Genomic DNA, 25864 nt, shown 5'->3' on the forward strand with positions numbered 1-25864 from the left:
TTCCTAAAAGTGGAATTATTGGGTCAAATGATATTCCTATTTTTTGTTTTTTGAGGAAACTCCATACTGCTTTCCAGAGCAGTTGTACCAATTTACATTCCCACCAACAGTGTAGGAGTGTTCCTCTTTCTCCACATTTTTGCCAGCACTTGTTATTTCCTGTCTTTTGGAAAATGGCCATTCTAACTGGTGTGAGGTGTGATGGATCACTTTTATACTAAATGGCTGAAAAATAAAAGTTAATATATGCCAATTAATAGCACTTTAGAAAGAATCCTGGTTTCTCAGCTTTGTTTGACTTCAAAAGTATATTTTTAGGCCATAAGAAAATTTCCCAAGTAGAAAGACTAATAATGTAGAAGCTAAATTTCCACTGAACCAAAGTCACTGCCAACTGGTCTTACCTCAAAGCAGAGTGATCCAGGTATTCCCCTGGAGTTCTGTGTCTTCTAATTGAACATAATGAAGTTCCTGAGGAAGGGCAGCCAGAGTGCGTGACCCACCCTACAACAGTGCTCATGGCTGAAAGAAATTTGCAACTCAAATCATATGGTCTCTGCCCCTCCACCTATTTTATTCCTGTTGTGGGATATGCCAGGGGGCATTTGGATCCAAGGAGCACCTTGGGAGTGAGTTCCATGTTATTCTGATTTGAAGGGCATGGCTAGCAGATGGCCTGACCAGAAACATCCTCTCCTGACTCTAACCATCACAGAGATGGAAACTCCCCATTTTGAACCCTTTATTGAGATAAGTCCTAGAAAACTTCTTTTTGAAAACAGGAATAGGAATTGTATGATATATACTATTAGCAGATATTGACAAATAGCATGGCCACATAAATCAGGTTACCTGTCTCTGTATCTAAGAGCATCCCTCAAGGGAAGGATACAGTATGACATGGGGAGGGGAGCCAGAAGTTAAGACAGTAAAGTCCCAAAGCAAAAAACAGTTCACCTCGGAGCACCCCTGCGTTCATCTTCTGGGAATGACAATCCATAATTAAGCTTTACCTTTGAGCTTTCATGACAGCCACTGCCTCCTGACCAATTCTCCCTAGGCATTAGGCTACACAGGAAGGGAAGGAAAATAACAAGTCTTTATTATGTAATTATGTTATGACAAGTTCTTATCAACGCTGCTAAACATCCAGAGGGAAACATTGTTTATAGAAGTTAAGATCCATGCTATCTCTATCTCTATAAGCATCAATGGTAAAAACCATTTTGCTTAAGTATAAGCCAAGGAATCTATTCCCATCCTTAAAACTTTTTCTAGAGCTACAAAGATACTCCTAGCTCTAACCTATGATAGCCTAGGTTCTCACATTTGTGTAGTTATTTGGTCCACTAATAACTCTGCCTAAACTTGGATAGAGTTGTCTGTCACATTGAAAAGGTAAAAAGAAGTAAGATTAATTTTAATAACATATTTTATTTAGCCAAATATATCCAAACATCAACATGTAATCAAGATAAGAAAATTATTGAGATATTTTATATTCTTCCATTAACTCTTTGGAATACAGCATATATTTCATATTTACACATATCTCGATTTGGATGCTTATATTTTCATTTGAAGTATTTGATCTGTATCTAGGTTGCATGAATTTGTAGTGGAAAAGTAGATTCACATACACAAGCTGTTCTGAAGACTTGAGTTTTCCAATAATTAAATCAATATTAACTGAAAGTTAAAAATTCAGTTTTATCTGTAGCCATCCTAATGAGTTTGCTCATTTTCCTGTTCCATGTAACTTCAGAATCAAGTGGTAGGGTTGCACTTCTCTTTGTCCATCAGTGACACTTCCCCACACACTTATAAAACACCATTCCTCATGGAAGCTCCTGCCATCTCCATGTCATCATCCCTTACTGAGCTCCTTGTTGTTCCCCAACAATCATTAGACTCTAGCATCCAGGTCCCTCTCTTCCTCTCCACCACAAGCCCTTTGTCTCTGGATAATCCCAGTGCTGCATTATGTCCCAGCCAACACCTGGCCTCAGAGTTTGCCAATCCTTGAATTTTAGAGGCCTTCAATTCATCTCCATTTTAGCTATCCACATCCATGGCTACCTTCTAGATTTTGCCGTAACACCAAACTGCTGAAATCAAGCACTCCAAATGAAGTAGGGAAGGGACATGGGACAAACCTCATGAGTAATTTTTCCTGCCTGTGATGAAAAATGCCAAGATAAAAACAGTATAGTAAAAACAGGAGAGACTATCTTAAGGCTAAGATTCCATTTTAAAAACCAGAGAGTTAGGGGAGAGATACAAGATCATGGCATGAGAGATGAGACAGAGAATTCCTTCCCAAACCACATATAGTGTGACAATATACTTATTACAACTAACCCTAAAACAGCAACAGGAAAGAAGGCTGCACCAGCCTGTGTACAGACCTCACAAATAGAGCAGACCTCATGAAACAGGGTAACGTATGAAAGCCTTGATCCAGCGGAACCCAAGCCCTTCTCAGACCTCAGGTCACTGGCAGGAGGAAGAAAAATGAAGTGGGAAGGGGGTGGAAGCCTAAGACTGCTGAAGACCCAGCCCTGGCGGTCTGCTTTGGAGCACAAACCTACACTATGTGGTGCTCTGGAGGTTGATGGGGTTGGGGAGCTGGTACAGGTGCAGTGCTGGAGAGACTGAGATTCTCGTGATTTGTAGAGGATGGGGATCTACACCCAGCCACTCTGGGACAAAAGAAAGGCAGGCAGTCAGAAAGGCTTCCAAGCAACGAGAGGGCTGCTGAAGGGGTGGTGTTTGCATGGAGCTTCCTACACAGGAGAAGGGATAGGTGGACAAGGTTGTCTGGGTGTGCTCTGCCCAGCAGGTTGAGAACTTTGAGGAGCTTCAGGCATTCCATACCTCTGGCTGCCAAATCAGCTCCACAGCCCCCCACTGTGACATGCAGCATGCTGCACTTTCCTCCTGGCCTGCCAGCACCTGCTCACAAACCTGCAGTCACTGTGCTGGTGTCAGGCCAGAGGGAGGCCCTGCCTACAACAGCTAGAGACACCAAGCACAGAGGCTTACACCTGTGTGCTCAGTCCACTGGCTCTGATACTGGAGACAGGCACTGCAGCCAGGAATCAGGAAAGAGCTCTTTCCTACCCCCAGGCACAAGCATTGCTCCACTACAATCACTAACCTTATTCTAGGGGCTGAGAAGCTCCAGAAACTAGACCTTCTGGGCACTAGAGGGCACCACAAAGAATTATGAAACATCAAAGGAACCTGGTTCAGACCAAAATCTCACAAATCCCAGCAAAAGGATCAAATGAAACAGTACTCACCTATTTTCCAGAATGAGAGTTTAAAATAAAAATTACAAACACCCTCATGGAGGTACACAAAAATATTCAAGAACTCAGGGATGAATTTAAGATGGAGAGTCAATCATGAAGAAATTCCATATCTGAAATAAAACATACAATGGAGGGATTGAAAAGCAGATTAGATGGAGTACAATAGATGGTAAATGGAATGTAAATTAGAGAAGAGGAATACAAAGAAGCTGAGGCACAGAGAGAAAAAAGGATCTCTAAGAATGAAAGAATATTGAGAGAACTCTGTGACCAATCCATGGAACCATATCTGCATTACAAGGGTACCAGAAGAAGAGAGAGAAAAAGGGAGAGAAAGTGTTATTGAAGAGGTAATTGCTGAAAACTTCCCCAATCTGGGGAAGGAGATTGTCTCTCAAGCCATGGAGGTACACAGATCTCCCAACACAAGGAACCCAAGGAAGACAACATCAAGATATATAATAATTATAATGGCAAAGATCAAGGATAAACACAGACTTTTTTTTACTTTTTTTTGGTATCGTTAATGTATAATTACTTGAACAACATTATGGTTTCTAGACTCCCCCTATTGTCAACTCCCCACCACATACCCCATTACAGTCACTGACCATCAGCGTAGTAAGATTCTATAGACTCATTACTTGTCTTCTCTGTGTGATACTGCCTTTCTCTTATAAACACAGACTTTTAAAAGCAGCTATACAGTGAAAAAAGATCACATACAAAGGAAAACCCATCAGGCTATCATCAGATTTCTAAACAGAAACCTTACAAGCCAGAAGGGAGGAGCATGATATAATTAATGCAATGAAGCAGAACAGCCTTGAACCAAGAATACTCTACCCAGCAAGGTTATCATTTAATTTGAAGGAGGGATTAAACAATTCTCAGATAAGCAAAAGCTGAGAGAATTTACATCCCACAAACCACCTGCATGGGGCATTTTGGATGGACTGCTAAAGATAGTCATATTCCAAAGGCTAAACAGATGTCACCAGGGGAAATACAACCATAGCAAAGTAGAAAAATTAATTCCTAAGCAGATGCAAAACCAAATCAACTACCCCCAAAGTCAATCAAGGGATAGACAAAGAGTGCAGAATATGATACCAAACATATAAAGTGTGGAGGAGGAAGAAAAAGAAGGAAAAAACTAATCTTTATGTTGTGTTTGTAATAGCATATGAAGTGAGTTAAATTAGAATGTTAGATAGTAAGGGAATTACCCTTGAACCTGTGGTAACCATGAATCTAAAGCCTGCAATGGCAAAAAGTACATACATATCAATAATCACCCTAAATATAAATGGTATAAATGCACCAATAAAAAGACAGAGTCACTGAATGGATAAAAAAACAAGACCCAACTATGTGCTGCCTACAAGAGACTCACTTCAAACCCAAAGACATACACAGACTGAAAGTAAAGCAATGGAAAAAGATATTTCATGCAACTAATAGGGAGAAAATAGCAGGAGTTGCAGTACTTATATCAGACAAATTAAACTTTGAAACAAAGAAAGTCACAAGAGACAAAGAAGGACATTACATAATGATAAAGGAGTCAGTCCAAAAAGAGGATATAATTATTATAAATATCATGAACCCAACACAGGAGCACCTACATATGTGAAACAAATACTAACAAATTTAAAGGGGGAAATAGAATGCAATGCATTCATTCTCAGAGACTTCAACACATCACTCATTCCAAAAGACAGATCAATCAGACAGAAAATAACAAAGAGAGAGAGACACTGAACAACGTATTAGAACAGATGGACCTAATGGACATCAACAGAACAATTCATCCAAAAGCAGCAGGATACAAATTATTCTCAAGTGCACATGGAACATTTTCAAGAATAGATCATATAGAGAAAGAGCCAAGATGGTGGGGTGAGTAGAGCAGCAGAAATCTCCTCCCAAAACCATATATATTTTTGAAAATACAACAAATACAACTCTTCCTAAAAGAGAGACCAGAAGACACAGGACAACAGGCAGACTACATCCACACCTGCAAGAACCCAGCACCTCGCAAAGGGGGTAAGACACAAGCCGCGGCCCAGCAGGACCCAAGCACCCCCCACCCCAGCTCCTGGCGGGAGGAGAGGAGTCGGAGTGGGGATGGAGTGGGAGCCCAGGACTGCTAAATAGCCAGCACTAGTCATCTGCATTAGACCACAGACACACAGTGCATAGTGTACTGGATACAAGGGAAACGGGGCAGTAAGACCTGTGAGGAGATCCCTGCAGCCAGCACCCCTGGGACAAAGAGTAGTGAGTGCTTTTTGAAAGTCTTAAAGGGACAGTGACCCCACTGCTGGACGGACATATCCCAGGGCACTTAGCCCAGCAGCTGGTAAACCCATGGAACGCCGAGAGCCCTAACCCCCGGGCAGCAGCACAGCTCAGAGCCCCTCGCAGAGATAAACAGCCTCTCGGCCATTTCCCCTCTGAAGTGGTTCCGCCATATTGGAGTAGCAGCATGAGGCAGGCTACGCCCACAGCAACTGTGGAGCTAAACTCCACAGCAGCTGGGCATGAATCAGAGGCCTTGTCTGAACACACATGCCCAGCACAAGCCACTAGAGGTCGCTGTTCTCCCAGGAGAGGAAGTCCACAAACCAGCAAAGAAGGGACGTTCTCCCAGCTGACACACATGCCAGCTCCACACAACTATCTCTATTGCCATGAAAAGGCAGAAGAATTTGACAGAGACCAAAATCACAGAGTCAACCCCTGGAAAAGAGATAGACCTAATCAATATTCCTGAAAAATAATTCAAAATAAAGGTCATAACCATGTTGACAGAGCTGCAGAGAAATATGCAAGAGCTAAGGGATGACGGTCCAGAAGGCGATTACAGAAATGAAACAATCTCTAGAAGGATTTATAAACAGAATGGATAAGATGCAAGAGGCCATTGATGGAATAGAAACCAGAGAACAGGAATGCATAGAAGCTGACACAAGGAGATAAAAGGATCTCCAGGAATGAAACAATATTAAGAGAACTGTGTGACCAATCCAAAAGGAACAATATCCACATTATAGGGGTACCAGAAGAAGAAGAGAGAAAAAGGGATAGAAAGTGTCTTTGAAGAAATAATTGCTGAAAACTTCCCCAAACTGAGGGAGGAAATAATCGATCAGACCACGGAAGTACACAGAACTCCCAACAGAAGGGACCCAAGGAGGACAACACCAAGACACATAATAACTAAAATGGCAAAGATCAAGGACAAGTACAGAGTTTTAAAGGCAGCTAGAGAGAGGAAAAAGGTCATCTACAAAGGAAAACCAATCAGGCTATCATCAGAATTCTCAACAGAAACCTTACAGGCCAGAAGAGAATGGCATTATACATTTAATGCAATGAAACAGAAAGGTCTTGAACCAAGAATACTGTATCCAGCACGATTATCATTTAAATATGAAGGATGGATTAAACAATTCCCAGACAAGAAAAAGTTGATGGAATTTGCTTTCCAAAAACCACCTCTACAGGGTATTGTAGAGGACCTTCTCTAGATGGGAGCACTCCTAAGACTAAATAGATGTCACCAGAGAAAATAAAATCACCACAAAGAAAGCAGATCAACCAAATACTAACTAAAGGCAAAAAATAAAATCAACTACACACAAAAGCAGTTAAAGGAAACACAAAAGAGCACAGAATAAAACAACCAACATATAAAGAATGGAGGAGGAGGAATAAGAAGGGAGAGAAATAATGAATCAACAGACAGTGTTTATAACAGCTCAATAAGCAAGTTAAGTTAGACAGTAAGATACTAAAGAAGCTAACCTTGAACCTTTGGTAACCACAAATCTAAAGCCTTCAATGGCAGTAAGTATATATCATTCAATAGTCACCCTAAATGTAAATGGCCTGAATGCACCAATCAAAAGACACAGAGTAATAGAATGAATAAAGAAGCAAGACCCATCTATAAGCTGCTTACAAGACACTCACCTAAAACCCAAAGACATGCACAGACTAAAAGTCAAGGGATGGAAAAAGATATTTCATGCAAACAACAGGGAGAAAAAAGCAGGTGTTGCAGTACTAGTATCAGACAAAATAGACTCCAAAACAAAGAAAGTAACAAGAGATAAAGAAGGACATTACATAATGGTAAAGGGCTCAGTACAACATGAGGATATAACCATTATAAATATATATGCACCCAACACAGGAACACCAGCATATGTGAAAGAAATACTAACAGAACTAAAGGAGGAAATAGAAATGCATTAATTCTAGGAGACTTCAACACACCACTAACCCCAAAGGATAGATCCGCCGGACAGAAAATAAGTAAGAACATGGAGGCACTGAACTACACACTAGAACAGATGGACCTAATAGACATCTATAGAACTATACATCCAAAAGCAACAGGATACACATTCTTCTCAAGTGCACATGGAACATTCTCCAGAATAGACCACATACTAGGCCACAAAAAGAGCCTCAGTAAATTCCAAAAAATTGAAATTCTACCAACCAACTTCTCAGACCACAAAGGTATAAAACTAGAAATAAATTGCACAAAGAAAACAAAAAGGCTCACAAACATACAGAGGCTTAACAACATGCTCCTAAATAATCAATGGATCAATGAACAAATTAAAATAGACATCAAGCAATATATGGAAACAAATGACAACAACAACACAAAGCCCCAACTTCTGTGGGACGCAGTGAAAGAAGTATTAAGAGGAAAGTATATAGCAATCCAGGCATACTTAAAGAAGGAAGAACAATCCCAAATGAATAGTCTAACATCAAAATTATCAAAATTGGAAAAAGAACAAATGAGGCCAAAATCAGCAGAAGGAGGAGCATAATAAAGATCAGAGAAGAAATAAACAAAATTGAGAAGATTAAAAGAAAGAAAAAATCAATGAAACCAAGAGCTGGTTCTTTGAGAAAATAAACAAAATAGATAAGCCTCTAGCCAAACTTATTAAGAGAAAAAGAGAATCAACACACATCAACAGAATCAGAAATGAGAATGGAATAATCATGACATACCCCACAGAAATACAAAGAATTATTAAAGACTACTATGAAAAACTATATGCTAACAAGCTGGAAAACCTAGAAGAAATGGACAACTTCCTAGAAAAATACAACCTTCCAAGACTTACCCAGAAAGAAACAGAAAATCTAAACAAACCAATTACGAGTAAAGAAATTGAAGTGGTAATCAAAAAGCTACCCAAGAACAAAATCCCAGAGCCAGATGGATTTACCTCAGAATTTTATCAGACATACAGAGGAGACATAATACCCATTCTCCTTAAACTTTTGCAAAAATAGAAGAAGAGGGAGTACTCCCAAACTCATTCTGTGAAGCCAATATCACCCTAATACCAAAATCAGGCAAAGACCCCACCAAAAAAGAAAATTACAGACCAATATCCCTGATGAACGTAGATGCAAAAATACTCAATTAAATATTAGCAAACCGAATTCAAAAATATATCAAAAGGATCATACACCACGACGAAGTGGGATTCATCCCAGTGATGCAAGGATGGTACACCATTCGAAAATCCACCAATATCATCCACCACATCAACAAAAAGAAAGACAAAAACCGCATATCATCTCCATAGATGCTGAAAAAGCATTTGACAAAATTCAACATCCATTCATGATAAAAACTAACAGCAAAATGGGTATACAGGGCAAGTACCTCAACATAATAAAGGCCATATATGACAAACCCACAGCTAACATCATACTGAACAGCGAGAGACTGAAAGCTTTTCCTCTGAGATTGGAAACAAGACAGGGATGCCCACTCTCCCCACTGTTATTTAACATGGTTCTGGAGGTCCTCGCCACAGCAATTAGACAAAACAAAGAAATACAAGGAATCCAGATTGGTAAAGAAGAAGTTAAACTGTCACTATTTGCAAATGACATGATATTGTACATAAAAAACCCTAAAGACTCCACTCCAAAAATACTAGAACTGATATCGGAATACAGCAAAGATGCAGGATACAAAATTAACACACAGAAATCTGTGGCTTTCCTATACACTAACAATGAACCAATAGAAAGAGAAATCAGGAAAACACTTCCATTCACAATTGCATCAAAAAGAATAAAATACTTAGAATAAACCTAACCAAAGAAGTGAAAGACCTATACCCTGAAAACTATAAGACACTCTTAAGAGAAATTAAAGAGGACACTAAGAAATGAAAACTCATCCCATACTCTTGGCTATGAAGAATTAATATCGTCAAAATGGTCATCCTGTCCAAAGCAATGTACAGATTTGATGCAATCCCTATCAAATTACCAACAACATTCTTCAACAAACTGGAACAAATAGTTCAAAACTTCATGGAAACACCAAAGACCCCGAATAGCCAAAGCAAACCTGAGAAAGAAAAATAAAGTGGGGGGGATCTCACTCCCCAACTTCAAGCTCTACTACAAAGTCATAGTAATCAAGACAATTTGGTACTGGCACAAAAATAGAGCCACAGACCAGTGGAACAGATTAGAGACTCCAGACATTAACCCAAACATATATGGTCAATTAATATAAGATAAAGGAGCCATGGACATGCAATTGGGAAATGACAGTCTCTTCAACAGATGGTGCTGGCAAATCTGGACAGCAACATGTAAGAGAATGAAACTGGATCACTGTCTAACCCCATACACAAAAGTAAAAAAAAAATTTGAAATGGTTCAAAGACCTGAATGTAAGTCATGAAACCATAAAACTCATAGAAAAAAACATAAGCAAAATTCTCTTGGACATAAACATTAGCAACTTCTTCATGAACATATCTCCCTGGGCAAAGAAAACAAAAGCAAAAATGAACAAGTGGGACTACATCAAGCTGAAGGGATATGGGTGGGGAAGAAGAAAGGGGGTATTATGATTAGCATGTATAATGTGGGGGTGGGGGAAAAGGGAGGGCTGTGCAACACAGAGAAGACAAGTAGTGATTCTACAACATCTTGCTATGCTGATGGACAGTGACTGTAATGGGATTTGTGGGGGGGACTTGGTGAAGGGGAGAGCCTAATAAACAATGTTCTTCATGTAATTGTATATTAATAATAACAAAAAGAAAGAATAGATCATACACTAAGCCACAAAAAGAGCCTCAGTAAATTCAAAAAGATTGAAATTGTACCAATCAGCTTCTCAGATCACAAGGTATTAAACAAGAAATAAATTACACAAAGAAAACAAAAAAGCCCACACACACATGAAGTCTTAATAACATGCTCCTAAATAATCAATGGATCAATGACCAAATATAAACAGAGATCAAGCAATATATGGAGAGAAATGACAACAGTGATTCAATACTGCAAAATATGTGGGACACAGAGAAGGCCGTGCTAAGAGGGAAGTGTATTGCAATACAGGCCTACTCCAGGAAAGAAGAACAATCCCAAATGAACACTCTAAACTCACAATTAACAAAACTAGAAAAGGAACAACAAATGTGGACCGAAGTCACTGGAAGGAGGGACATAATAAAGATTAGAACATAAATAAAGAAAATTGAAAAGAATAAAATAGAAAGAATCAATGAAAGCAGGAGCTGGTTCTTTGAGAAAATAAACAAAATAGATGAACCCCTAGCCAGACTTATCAAGAAAAAAAAAGAGTCTACACACATAAACAGAATCAGAAATGAGAAAGGATAAATCACTATGGACACCACAGAAATACAAAGAATTATGAGAGAATACTATGAAAAAATATATGCTTACAAACTGGATAACCTAGAAGAAATGGACAACTTTCTAGAAAAATACAACCTCCCAAGTCTGACACAGGAAGAAACAGAGAATCTGAATAGACCAATTACCAACAAGAATATTGAATTGGTAATCAAAAAGCTACCTAAGAACAAAACTCCTGGACCAGATGGTTTCACTGCTGAGTTTTATCAAACATTTACTTAAGAGCTAATACCCATCCTCCTAAAAGTTTTCCAACAAGTAGAAGAGGAGGGAATGCTCCCAAACTCATTCTATGAGGCCAACTTCACTTTAATACCAAACTAGGCAAGGACATAACAAAAAAAGAAAATTATAGACCAATATGCCTGATGAGCATAGATGCAAATACACTCAACAAAATATTAGCAAACCAAATTCAAAAATACATCAAAAAGATCATCCATCATGATCAAGTAGGATTTATCCCACGGATGCAACGATGGTACAACATTCGAAAATCCATCATCATCGTCCATCACATCAAAAAAAAAGGACAAAAGCCATGATTATCTCCATAGATGCCGAAAAAGCATTTGAAAAATTCAACATCTGTTAATGATAAAAACGCTTAACAAAATGGGTATAGAAGGCAAGTAAAATAAAGGCCATATATGACAAACCCACAGCCAATATTATACTTAACAGTGAGAAGTTGAAAGCTTTTCCTTTAAGTTCCAGAACAAGACAAGGATGCCCACTCTCCCCACTTTTATTCAACATCATTCTGGAGGTCCTAAACATGGTAATCAGACAACGTAAAGAAATAAAAGGCATCCAGATTGGTAAGGAAGAAGTCAAACTGTCCCTATTTGCAAATGACATGATACTGTTCATAAAAAGCCCTAAAGTATCTGCTCCAAAACTACTAGATCTAATATCTTAATTCAGCAACATTGCAGAATACAAAATGAATACACAGAAATCTGTTGCATTCCTATACACTAACAATGAACTGGCGGAAAGAGAAATCAGGAAAACAATTGCATCAAAAAGAATAACATACCTAGGAACAAAACCTAACCAAGGAAGTGAAAGACCTATACTCTGATAACTACAAGACACTCAGAGAAATTAAAGAAGATCCCAATAAATGGAAACACATCCTGTGCTCATGGATAGGAAGAATTGATATTGTCAAAATGGCCATCCTGCCTAAAGCAATATACAGGTTCAATGCAATCTCCATCAAAATATTAACAGCATTCTTCAATGAACTAGTGAAAATAGTTCTAAAATTCATATGGAAACACAAAAGACCCCGAATAGCCAAAGCAATCCTGAGAAGGAAGAATAAAGTGGGGGAATTATGCTCACTGACTTCAAGCTCTACTGCAAAGCTACAGTAATCAAGACAATTTGGTACTGGCACAAGAACAGACCCATAGACCAATGGAACAGACTAAAGAGCTAAGATATAAACCCAAGCATATATGACCAATCAATATACAATAGAGGAGCCATGTATATACAATGGGGAAATGACAGCCTCTTCAACAGCTGGTGTTGGCAAAACTGGACGATTAAATGTAAGAGAATGAAACTTGATTATTGTCTAACCCCATACACAAAAGTAAACTCAAAATGGGTCAAAGACCTGAATGTAAGTCATGAAACCATAAAACTCTTAGAAAAAAACTTAGGCAAAAATCTCATGGACATAAACATGAGCAACTTCTTCATGAACATATCTCCCTGGGCAAGGGAAACAAAAGCAAAAATGAACAAGTGGGACTATATCAAATGAAAAAGCTTCTGTACAGCAAAGGACACCATCAGTAGAACAAAAAGACATCCTACGGTATGGGAGAATATATTCATAAATGACATATCTGATAAGGGGTTGACATCCAAATTATATAAAGAGCTCATGCACCTCAACAAACAAAAAGCAGATAAGGCAATTAAAAAATGGGCAGAGGAGCTGAACACACATTTCTCCAAAGAAGAAATTCAGATGGCCAACAGGCACATCAAAAGATGCTCCACATTGCTAATCATCAGAGAAATGCAAATTAAAACCACAATGAGATATCATCTCACACCAGTTAGGATGGCCAACATCCAAAAGACAAACAACAACAAATGCTGGTGAGTATGTGGAGGAAGGGGAACCCTCCTACAGTGCTGCTGGGAATGTAAATTAGTTCAACCATTGTGGAAAGCAGTATGGAGGTTCCTCAAAAAACTAAAAATAGAAATACCATTTGACTCAGGAATTCCACTCCTAGGAATTTACCCTAAGAATGCAGGAGCCCAGTTTGAAAAAGACATATGCACCCCTATGTTTATCACAGCACTATTTACAATAGCCAAGTAATGGAAGCAACCTAAATGTCCATCAGTAGATGAATGGATAAAGAAGAGGTGGTACATATACACATTTGAATAGTATTCAGCCATAAGAAGAAAACAAATCCTATCATTTGCAACAACATGGTTGGAGTTATGCTCAGTGAAATAAGCCAGGCAGAGAAAGACAAGTATCAAATGATTTCACTCATCTGTGGAGTATAAGAACAAAGAAAAAACTGAAGGAACAAAACATCAGCAGACTCACAGACCCAAGAATGGACTAACAGTTACCAAAGGGAAAGGGATTGGGGAGGATGGATGGGAAGGGAGGGAAAAGGGGGAGAAAAGGGCATTACAATTAGCATGTATAATGTAGGTGGGGTTGGTACACGTGGAAGGTGGTATAACAGAGAAGACAAGCAGTGTTTCTATAGCATCTTATGGTGATGGACAGTGACTGTTATGAGGTATGTGGTGGGGACTTGATAATAGGGGGAGACTAATAACCACAATGTTGTTCATGTAATTGTACATTAATCATAGCAAATTTTTTTTAAAAAGACAAGAACCAGGGATTTAGGAGGTAATATTCCTAACATATTCTTTGGTCATCAGCCAACAGCCTATCTTAAGGCTGGGCAAGCTGCCCTAACTGGTAAGTTCCCAATGCTTGAGGGTAACCACTATTTTGGAGAACAGGATCAATAACTTTCTTGTGTTAAGTTTATCTTACAAAATATTTAGAGGACTGACTGTGGACATTTTGAGACCACATGTCATGCATATGCCCCCACCCCTTTGCCCCATTCCTGAAAGCCTTGCAAGATAGAATCCACCAACACTCACCCCGCTCCATGTCCACACTCCCCTAACTTCTTGGTCCTTTCATTCCTCTGACTTTATGAAAACACTCAGCCCCAGAGACTTCCCCTCCCTCCCAATCTGCCTCCCTAACATCTGTTCTCAAAGCACAGTGAGAAGTTCCTGAAACCAGAATCCCTCAGGCTGTACCTAGCCTCTGCCACTTACAAAGGGCATATTATTCAACCTCTATGCACTTCACTTTCCCCCTACCTACAACAAGATTAACAACCTCATCAAGTAGTTCTATGAGAATTAAACATAAAATAGTACCGTGTCGTCACTATATAAATTTGTTAAATAAAGTTTTCTTTGTCTTTTTGCCCCACCCACTAGGCACAACCATACCCAGGTCAATGCTGCTGTCTGCCTTCTTATTATCTATACCCAGGCATTAAGTCCTACTTAAGAAAATGACAGAACCATGCAGATTGGTGCTACCACAAATGCTAAGTCTCCCGCATCAGCATTCCTGCAGAAGCAATTTACTTGTCTTCAGTCAGTTCTTTCTCCCATTCCTCACACCTAATAGCCTTTCCCCAGTCAGAACTGAAGGCTACAAAGGCCAGGGTAAGCACTAGAAAATCTCTAATGAGAAATTTTTGGAGAAAAGAACACTATGATATCAAACTAATGGGTTTTTTTCCCTTTTGCTTGACTTTAAACTGTGGTAACTGTGATGTTATAGAAAAACATAAATGGCCTCTACCCAGCCTAACCCATCTCTAGGAGGTCAGTTTGCCCACAGACTCAAGGAGCAGTGGGAGGGAAAAAGCAAATTAAAGACATGGAAATGAAGCTCCATGGAAATTAAAGACAAGGAAATGAATTCCCTTAAGAAGAAAGTGAGACGGTTAGAAGCCAGACTATGCAAACTCAAAAGAGATGTGCCATTCCTGCTTTTCAACGTTGGTTTAAAAGGCTGACTGATAGCCCCCAAAGGTGTCCAGATCCAGAGCCCAAGAACCTGACTATCACCTTACAAGACAAAAGAGAATTCACAGCTGTGATTAAATCAAGGACACTGAGATGGGGAGAATATCCTGCACTGTCTGGTGGGCCTCAAACGTAATCACAAGGAACAGTATAAGAGGGAGGCAGAGGAAGAGCTGGCACTGAACTAGGAGTTATCACCACAGGAACGAGAGATTAGAATGATGTGAGAAAGGGGTTGTGAGCCAGAGAATATCAAGGCAGCCTCCAGAAGCTAGGGAAGGCAAGGAAACAGATTCTTCCCAGGGCCTATAGAAAGAACAAGCCCTGCCCTACCTTGGCTTTAGCTCAGAGTAACTAATTGTGGACTTCTGAGCTGCAGAACTACTGAGAATGAATTTCTGTTGTTTTAAGCCATCAAGTTGTGGTAATTTGTTACAACAGAGGTAAGAAGCTAATACATACACACAGGGGTAGTGTAGAAAAGCTCAAGTGCTATAGAAACATTTCAAGGTGACAGAACTGGCCTGAGCCATGAGGGAACATGCTGAGATTTGGTTATTAGGGCCTCAGCCCAGGTGCTGAGATGAGTCCACAAAGAAGAGTCATCAGGACAGCCCTGGATCAGTGCAGGCCTGGAATCAACATTGCTCTAACATATGGCACCTTCTGGAGGAAAACAGCCTGCTCAGAGTGGGTAGTGAATAGGATTTTTTTAAAAACAGAAGTTTCAAGTGCTCCCATAATTAATTAACTTACATATATTTTAACTATCGGGACTTCACAGGACTGAATTGGATGGAGTACAGTAGGAAAAACCGTCTTCAAAGATCTGTTATGCACTGAAGTGTGTTTTCCTCCAATTCATGTTGTACTTCAATTCATGAAGTACTAATGCCCAGTACTTCGGAATGTGACGTTGTTTGGAAATAAAGTTGTTGCAGACATAATCAGTCAAGATGAGATCTTACTGGAGTAGGTAAACACCTAGTATCCAGTAAACACCAATATAACCAGTGTCCCCATAAAAATTTAGGGAAATTTGGATATGGACACAAATGAAAACATCAGCAAAGACTGGAGTTACACTGTCATAAGCCAAGGAAATACCAGAAGCCAGGAGAGAGGCCTGGAGGAGATCCTTGCCCAGTGCCTTCTCAGGGAGTATGGTCCTGCCTACACCTTGATCTTAGACTTCAAGCTCCAGAATGTGAGACAACAAATTGCTGTTGTTTAAGCCACTCAGTTTGTAGTGCTTTGCTTATGGTATCCCCAGCACACTAATACAAAACCCTGAAGGGAAGGAAAAACAAACAAAACCTCCCTGAGTCAAGAGACAGCCCTGACCTGGTGCAGGGTGAAGAAAGAACAGGCCCAAAGGGAGGAGCTAGACAGAAGTGCTACAGCTCAGCTGGGTCTGCTCCAGAGGGAGGAGAGGAGAGAGAAAAATGCAACCCTGTCTGCACCACCCCAGCCACAGACAGAAACTGGCAGAAGGGGTGTTTCTGCTGCCTGATGAGGCCAGGTCCCCAGGTTTGAAAGTATCAGCAGCTAAGAAAGTCTGGGGATCATGGGGTGCTCACCAGACCCTGGAGCACAAGCTGTCAAAGTACCCACCTGAGCTTCAATTCAGGAAAATGAGGGTGATTCTCTGGCTCAAGCAACTGTGGGCACAAAGCAGCTCACGCATCCAAGGCTGACAAGGCTGGAGGCACACTGTGGGACATGCACTTTTCCCTCCCGTCTCACTGGGGACAGGGGCCACAGCTAAGAACGTCTTGGGGGGGTCTCCAGGATAAAGATATCTAGAAAAGCTGGGCCAGTGGAGACTGTGAGGAAATCATTCAGATCTTCACTTTATTGATAAATTCCTTGCAAAACACCTCACTTCCTATCACAGCATATCCAGTTTTTGCCCACCTCTGCTGAGAAACTGCTCTTATAAATTGCAGGAAACTTGTTTCTGTAAATTAATTGTAGGTTTACAACCATATCTCTAACAAAGGTGGGGTGGAGGAGGAGTAGTTTATACTGAGAATTAGAAAATAATTTTATCTGAATGAAAAGAATGCTGACTTGCCAGTCAGATTAGAGGCACCTTGAAGGAGGGATAGGCTTCAACATGTGGAACCTCCCCTGCGGCACTGGATTTCACCCCAAGTCCCTTCTAGTAGTGTGGACAGACGCCTGTGGACTGCTGAGGCCCTGCCATCTCTGCTTATGGCCATGCCCTCCTATGCTCACAGACTCATGGACAGGAGTCTGGTCCCCACAGATTCCCCATTACTTGAACACAATTAGGAACGTAAGCCATACCAACTTGCAATCTTTAGCCCAGAGCTACCAGTCTTTAGAGGGCCAGATACAAGCAATAACCCTGATGACTGTCAACTCAGATCAAGGCTGTGACTTCCACCCAAAGGCATTATTAATCCAGTCCCTGATGGCTGCAGGTGATGGAAATCAGGGAAATGGAAGTTTGGTCCCTTTTTCTTAAAAAGAGACTATTTTAATACTCTGGCTTTGTCTTGGTCATTGTTTAATTCACAGGCCAGAAGACATTATCCTGTCCACTGGTATTTAAAACATTACTTCAGGTCCTCTCTCCCACACATTCCCCACCCTCCATGGGGCTACATGCCCAAGGTCATCACCAGCCCTCGAGTTCTGTTCCCTGGAGACTCTCACCTAGTACAGGCCTTTCTCTCATGGCTGTTTTCCTGAAAATTAGTTGTTTGCCCTTGAATTTCCCAGCAATTTTGACACTGCCACCACCAAAATCAAAATGAACAAAGAACACTGCCCATCCCAGTCATTAGCACACGTGCCAAAGGTCACAGGGGTTCAGAGGGTTTTGCATCTGGCAAAGCAAACAACAGATAATTTTAAAGTGAAATTAAAAATCCCTTTTCCTTAAAAGGCATGCTCACTCCTCCACTGGGAAAACTGCTTGGTCCAGCCCTTCCCAGGCTCCAGGCTCTGCCACACACCCTACACTAACACACAGGTAGGTGTGTGTCCTATGAAGAGACGACTTCCGCCAGTCCACACCACCAGGCGCCTCTTTCCTTCCCTAAGTGGCTTGCAAAGGTTTTCCTAAATTAAGACAATGCCCTCCCTAAGATATTTCTAGTACCAATTACGAGGCTGACAAGTTTTCCATCCCAACATTCAGATCTGGCTTAAACTGGCTCATTAGATTTCTTTTTTTAATTCTGCCTGTTTCTCCTTATTTTTCAAAACCAATTAAAGTGATTTGTTCCATTTTTTTTTTAGTTTACTGCTGCATTTGGCTCAAGTTCCTGCTTATAAATAAACCTATTCTGCTTCACCTGCTGGATGCATTTTTACTTTATATGTTTTGACAAATTCTGACAGTTAAAGGAATATGAAGCAACCAACCGCCTCCACTTCAAACTTATCTTAAGAAGTTAGATTTTTTCTTACTAATAACAACCCAGGAAAGGAGTACTTAAAAAATTTTTTAATCTTTTTTTCTAAATACAATATTTTCACTCCTATTCAAAAGTAAGTATACTAACAAAGTACAAGTAGAGGTTATATTGAGTTATGAAATTAGTAACAAATTTTTCTTTTAATCCAACAATAACATTGGTAACTATAAATGGTTTCACATGTACTTAGACTCACACTGTGCCCTTAAAGTCATTTCATCTCATGGATAATTTAAAAAAGCAAGGGAGGAAAGAGGAAATAAGTTCTTGCTAATGGTAGACAGATTGACAACCCTATGTGTTCTGGAAATTCTGAAGTTGGTTCATTTTTTTAAACTCTTTCCTGCTCCCTCACCTCCCTCAAAGGAGACCAAAAGTTATTTGTACTCTAATCATCTCCTTAAAGAGTGAATTCTATTTGAGTGAAGGTAACAGATTTCATGAAAAGAACATGAATGCATGGGTATTTCAATTCTGAGATATGCCATTTGTAGTCAAATAACTCTGCATAAAATTTTCCTTCTTTGAGACTCAATTTCCCTATTCATAGCTTGGAGCTATTAGAAAATCTATCCAAAATTTTGAAATAGGCAAAAAGGATTACTGAATGTTCTTTCAGTGTAGGACTGATGGGCCTTTCTATTGTCTGGGACATTTTTCTGCTCTGTAATGACAGAGTTTAACTTGCAAACTTTTGTTCAGTAGGAATTCATGGGGTTCTGGACATGCTAGCCCAAAATATGGCACTTTGGCACATTGAACAACTTAAGGCAAAGTAATCTGAAAAGAACAGCAAAAGCAGGAAGTTCACTGTGCCCTCCTCTCTGCACCCCTTCTTCCCTGAGACTGGTCATAAAAACCCGGCATTACCACCAGAGAAAAGGAATTAAAGCCTGGGAAATCTGTATAAACAAACCTTGTTAAACTAACCCTTATCTTTCTGGTTACTTCCGTCATGATACTACTGATCAACCCTTTTGTCTTATCAATTCTTCACAAATTTATTGTTTGTCTGAAAGGTATCAAAGCTTTCTGCTCTGGTCCTTCTTTGCATTTTCATGCCCTTGGGAAGCTCCCAGGTATATGTAAAAATTCCACAAAATTGTAAAATTTTCTCCTGTTAATTTGTCTTTGTCAATTTAATTTTCAGGTCCAGCCAGGCACTCCAATAAGGCCAAGGAAAACTTTTTCTTCCTCTCCAGGATGCAAATAATTTCTGTCCAATGGAAGATATAACAGCAAAGAGTATGGATTTTGGCCGTGTTGGATTATTCAGTTTTGTATCTTATCCTAACATTGCCTACAGAATACACAGCTTCTCAACTGCTCTTTGAACTAGTTTTAACATCTTACTGCTTCTTTCATTATTTAATGAGCTAAATAAAATCTTTAATAAAATTTGTTCTATTTATGTTTACATGAGAGTCATGATTTTATTCATGTGAAATTATGCCTTAACAGAGATAATTAGTTCTCTCTCTTAGGGTTATAAGACATATATGAAGTGGAATTAATAACAATAGTAACGAGTTTATGATTTATTGATCATTTACTCTGCACCACTTCTGTCCCTAAACACATACTTTACATGTACTAAGCCATTTGATCCTCACCACCCTGTAAGTAAACATAATCCCATTTTACAGACAAAACTGTGGCATAAAATGGTTGACTTACCCAAATCACAGGGCTAGTAAGTGTCAGAGCTGGTGTAGACACCCTTTAGGAAAAGTAGGGGCCCTAAGTGCCTACTACAGTGTAGAAGACTTTTCTTCCTTTTCTACAACCTCAGAAGCACCAGGACTCAGCCATCCTTAACACATGGCCTATGAAGACAAGTGGTGGACAATAATTTCTTGCCAGACAAGCATTTACTAAGGAGTCAGATTATCTGAGTGGAGCCACCTCCCTCTAGCTATCCTTACAGCCTGGCTATCCCCTTATCCATCCATCATTTATGTTCAACTCCAGATCACCTGTTCCAGGTTTTACCCCAGTCTCCAGGGATGCTCTTTCCTCTGAATTCTTAGACTAGTCTTTAAGAAGTTAAGTAGACTGATGTAAATGAGCAACTATTTTGGCCAGTACCATGATTACCCCTGAAACAGTCTTGTTCTTTGGGGACTGCATGTAACTTAAAAGATGACAAGAGGTCGATTAAGAGAGTAAAGATGGTGGCATGAGAGGTGAGACAGAGACCTCCTCCTAAAACCATATATAATACAAAAATATAATTAAAACAACTAATCCTGAAAGAGCAACAGGAAATAAGGCTGAGCCGGATAGCATACACCTGGAGAAAAGAACAGACCCCAGGGAACAGGGTAATGTACCAAAGCCATGACCCAGCAGAACTCAAGCCCTTCCCCAACCCCAGCTCACAGGCAGGAGGAAGAGAAATGGAGTGGTAAGGGAGTGGAGGCCTGGAACTGCTGAACACCTAGCTCTGGAGATCTTCTATGGGAGCATGAACCTTCATTGCATGGTGCTTTGGTGATTAGTGGGGTTGGAAAGCTAAAACAGGTGGAATATCTGGAGAGACTGAGATTCCAGCTGTTTGTGGAAAACAGGGATCCATATCCAGCTGCTCTGGATGGGCAGTCTGAGAGACTTCCTAACAGTGAGAGGACTGCTAAAGAGGCAAGGATTGCACAGAGCTTACTGCTCAGGAGAAAGGACAGGTAGACAAAATTGGGGGCACTTTGCCCAACAGGTTGGGAACTTTCATGAGCTTCAGGCACTCCATCCTCCTGGCTGGCTACGCAGCTCCAAGGCCCCCCACTGTGATATGCAGCCTGCTGCACCTTCTTCCCAGCTAGCCTGCTCCTGGCTCACAAACCAGCAACCCCTGCCCTGGCATCAGGTGAGCCAGAGGAAAGCCCCGCCTACAGCAGCTACAAACACAAAGCATAGAGGCTTACAACTGTGGTTTCTGCCCACTGGTTCTGGCAGTGGAGACAGGCATAGCAGCCAGGAAACAGGAAATAGCTCTTGCCTACCCCCAGGCACCAGCACAACTCCCCTGTGACCCCGACATTGCTCCAGGGGCTGAGCAGCTCCAGAGAGTAGAGCTTCTGGACACTAGAGGGTGCCACACAGAAATATGAAAGGTCAAAGGAACCTGGTATAAACAAAATCTCAATACCAGAGGAAGGACTGAGTGAAACTGAATTAACAAATCTTCCAGAAAGAGATTTTAAAATGAAAATCACAAACATGCTCATGGAGGTACAGAAAAATATTCAAGAACACAGAAACAAATTTAGGATGGAGATCCAATCACTGAAGGGCACAATGGAGGGTATTAAAAGCAGATTAGATATGGTGGAGGAGATGATAAATCAAATGGAAATTAGGGAAGAGGAATACAAAGAAGCTGAGGCACAGAGAGCAAAAAGGATCTCTAGGACTGAAAGAATACTGAGAGAACTATGTGACCAATCCAAATGCAACAATATTTGTATTATAGGGGTACCAGAAGTAGAAGAGAGAGACAAAGGGATAGAAAGTGTATTTGAAGAAATAATTCTTGAAAATGTCCCCAATCTGGGGAAGGAGATAGTCTCAGTCTCTCAGGCCATGGTGGTGTACAGATCTCTCAACACAAGGGAGCCAAGGAGGACAACACCAAGACATATAATAATTAAAATGGCAAAGATCAAGGATAAGGACAGACTATTAAAAGCAGCCAGAGAGAAAAATAAGATCACATACAAAGGAAAACCCATCAGGCTGTCGTTGGATTTCTCAGCAGAAACCTTATAGGCCAGAAGGGAGTGGCATAATATACTTAATGCAATGAAACAGAAGGGCCTCCAACCAACAATACTCTATCTAGCAAGATTATCATTTAAATTTGAAGGAGGGAGTAAACAATTTTCAGATAAGCAAAAGCTGAGAGAATTTACTTCCCACAAACCATCTCTACAGTGTATTTTGCAGGGACTGCTAAGATGGAAATGTTCCTAAGGTTGAATAGCTGTCACCAGAGGTAATAAAACCGCAGTAAAGAAAGTAGAACAGTTAATTACTATGCTAATGCAAAATTAAATCAACTACACCCAAAGTCAGTCAAGTGATACACAGAAAAGCCGGAATATGATACCAAATATATAAAGAATGGAGGAGGAAGAAAAAGGAGGAGAAAAAGAAGAAACCTTAGATTGCATTTGTAATAGCATACTAAGTGAGTTAAGTTAGATTCTTATATAGTAAGGAATTTACCATTGAACCTTTGGTAACCATAAATATAAAGCCTGCAATGGCAATAAGTACATACTTATCAATAATCACACTAAATGTAAATGGTCTGAATGCACCAATCAAAAGACAGAGAACTGCTGAACACCTAGCCTTGGAGATTTTTATTGTGGATAAAAAAAACAAGACCCAACTATATGCTGCCTACAAGAGACTCACTTCAAACCCAAAGACATACATAGACTAAAAGTAAAGGGATGTTAAAAGATATTTCACGCAACTAATAGGAAGAGAAAAGCAGGAGTTGCAGTACTAATATCAGACAAAATAAACTTCAAAACAAAGAAAGTTGTAAGAGACAAAGAAGGACATTACAAAATGATAAAGGGGTCAATCCAACAAGAGGATATAACTATTATAAATATCTATGAACCCAACACAGGAGCACCTACATATGTAAAACAAATACTAACAGAATTAAAAGGGGAAACAGAATGCAATGCATTCATTCTCAGAGACTTCAACACTCCACTCACTCCAAAGGACAGACCAACCAGACAGAAAATAAGTAAGGACACAGAGGCATTGAACAACACATTAGAACAGATGAACCTAACAGATATCTACAGAACTCTCTACCCAAAAGCAGCAGGATACACATTCTTCTCAAGTGCACATGGAACATTTTCAAGAATAGATCATATACTAGGCCACAAAAAGAGTCTCAGTAAATTGAAAAAGATTGAAATTGTACCAATCAACTTCTCAGACCACAAAGGTATGAAACAAGAAATAAAATATGCAAAGAAAATGAAAAAGCCCACAAACACATGGAGGCTTCACAATATGCTCCTAAATAACAAATGGATCAATGACCAAATAAAAACAGAGATCAAGCAATATATAGAGACAAATGACAACAATGATTCAACACCACAAAATCTGTGGGACACAGGGAAGGCCATGTTAAGAGGGAAGTGTATTGCAATACAGGCCTACCTCACCAAAGAAGAACAATCCCAAATGAACAGTCGAAACTCACAATTAACAAAACAAGGAAAAGATGAACAAATGAGGCCCAAAGACAGTAGAAGGAGGGATATAATAAATATTAGAGCAGAAATAAATAAAATTGAGAAGAATAAAACAATAAGAAGAATCAATGAAAGCAGGAGCTGGTTCTTTGAGAAAATAAACAAAATAGATAGACCCCTGGCCTGACTTATCAAGAAAAAAAGAGAGTCTACTCATATAAACAGAAACATAAATGAGAAAGGAAAATCACTACAGACACCACAGAAATACAAAGAATTATGAGAGAATACTACAAAAAATTATATGGTAACCTAGAAGAAATGGACAGCTTCCCAGAAAAATACAACCTTCCAAGTCTGACCCAGGAAGAAACAGAAAATCTGAATAGACCAATTACCAGCAAGGAAATCGAATTGGTAATGAAAAAACTACCTAAGAACAAAACTCCTGAACCAGATGGCTTCACTGCTGAATTTTTTCAAAAACTTAGTGAAGACCTGATTCCCATGCTCCTTAAAGTTTCCCAAAAGGTGGAAGAGGAGGGAATACTTCCAAACTCATTCTATGAGGCCAGCATCACCCTAATACCAAAACCAGGCAAAGACAACACAAAAAAGAAAATTACACAAAAATATCCCTGATGAACATAGATGCAAAAATACTCAGCAAAATATTAGCAAACCAAATTCAAAAATACATAAACAAGATCATCCATCATGATCAAGGAGGATTTATTCCAGGGATGCAGGAAAGGTACAATATTAGAAAATCCATCATCATCATCCACCACATCAACAAAAAGGACAAAAACCACATGATCATCCCCATAGATGTCAGAAAAGCATTTGACAAAATTCAACATCCATTCATAATAAAAACTCTCAACAAAATGGGTATAGAGGGCAAGTACCTCAATATAATAAAGGCCACATGACAAACCCACAGCCATCATCATACCTAACAGAGAGAAGCTGAAAGCCTTTCCTTTATGATTGGGAACAAGACAAGGATGCCTACTCTCCCCACTTTCATTCAGCATAGTCCTGGCCTCACAATGGCAATCAGACAACACAAAGAAATAAAAGGTATCCAGATTGGTAAAGTAGTAGTTAAACTGTCACTGTTTGCAGATGACATGATATTGCACATAAAAAACCCTAAAGAATCCACTCAAAAACTACTAGATCTAATGTCTGAATTCAGCAATGTTGTGGGATACAAAATTAATAAAGAGAAATCTGTTGCATTTCTATACACTAATGATGAACTAGCAGAAAGAGAAATCAGGAAAACAATTCCATTCACAATTGCATCAAAAAGAATAAAATACCTAGGAATAAACCTAACCAAGAAAGTAAAAGACCTATACTCTGAAAACTACAAGACACCAATGAGAGAAATTAAAGAAGACACCAATAAATGAAACATATCCTGTGCTCATGGATAGGAAGAATTAATATTGTCAAAATGGCCATCCTGCCTGAAGCAATATACAAATTCAATGCAATCCCTATCAAAATACCAACAGCATTCTTCAATGAACTAAAGGAAATACTTCTAAAATTCATATGGAACCACAGAAGACCTCAAATAGCTTAAAGCATTCCTGAGAAGGAAGAATAAATCCTGGGGGATTATGTTCCCCAACTTCAAGCTCTACTACAAAGCCACAGTAATCAAGAAAATTTGGTACTGGCACAAGAACAGACCCATAGACCAATAGAGCAGACTAGAGAGCCCAGATATAAACCCAAGCATATATGATAAAGGAGCCATGGACATACAATGGAGAAATGACAGCCTCTTCAGCAACTGGTGTTGGCAAAACTGGACAGGTACCTGCAAGAGAATGAAACTGGATTATTGTCTAACTCCATACACAAAAGTAAACTCGAAATGGATCAAAGACCTGAATGTAAGCTATGAAATGATAAAACTCTTAGAAGACAACATAGGCAAAAATCTCTAAATATAAATGTGAGC

Source organism: Manis javanica, chromosome 1 (assembly GCF_040802235.1).
Source record: "Manis javanica isolate MJ-LG chromosome 1, MJ_LKY, whole genome shotgun sequence".
In the NCBI taxonomy this organism is placed as follows: Eukaryota; Metazoa; Chordata; class Mammalia; order Pholidota; family Manidae; genus Manis; species Manis javanica.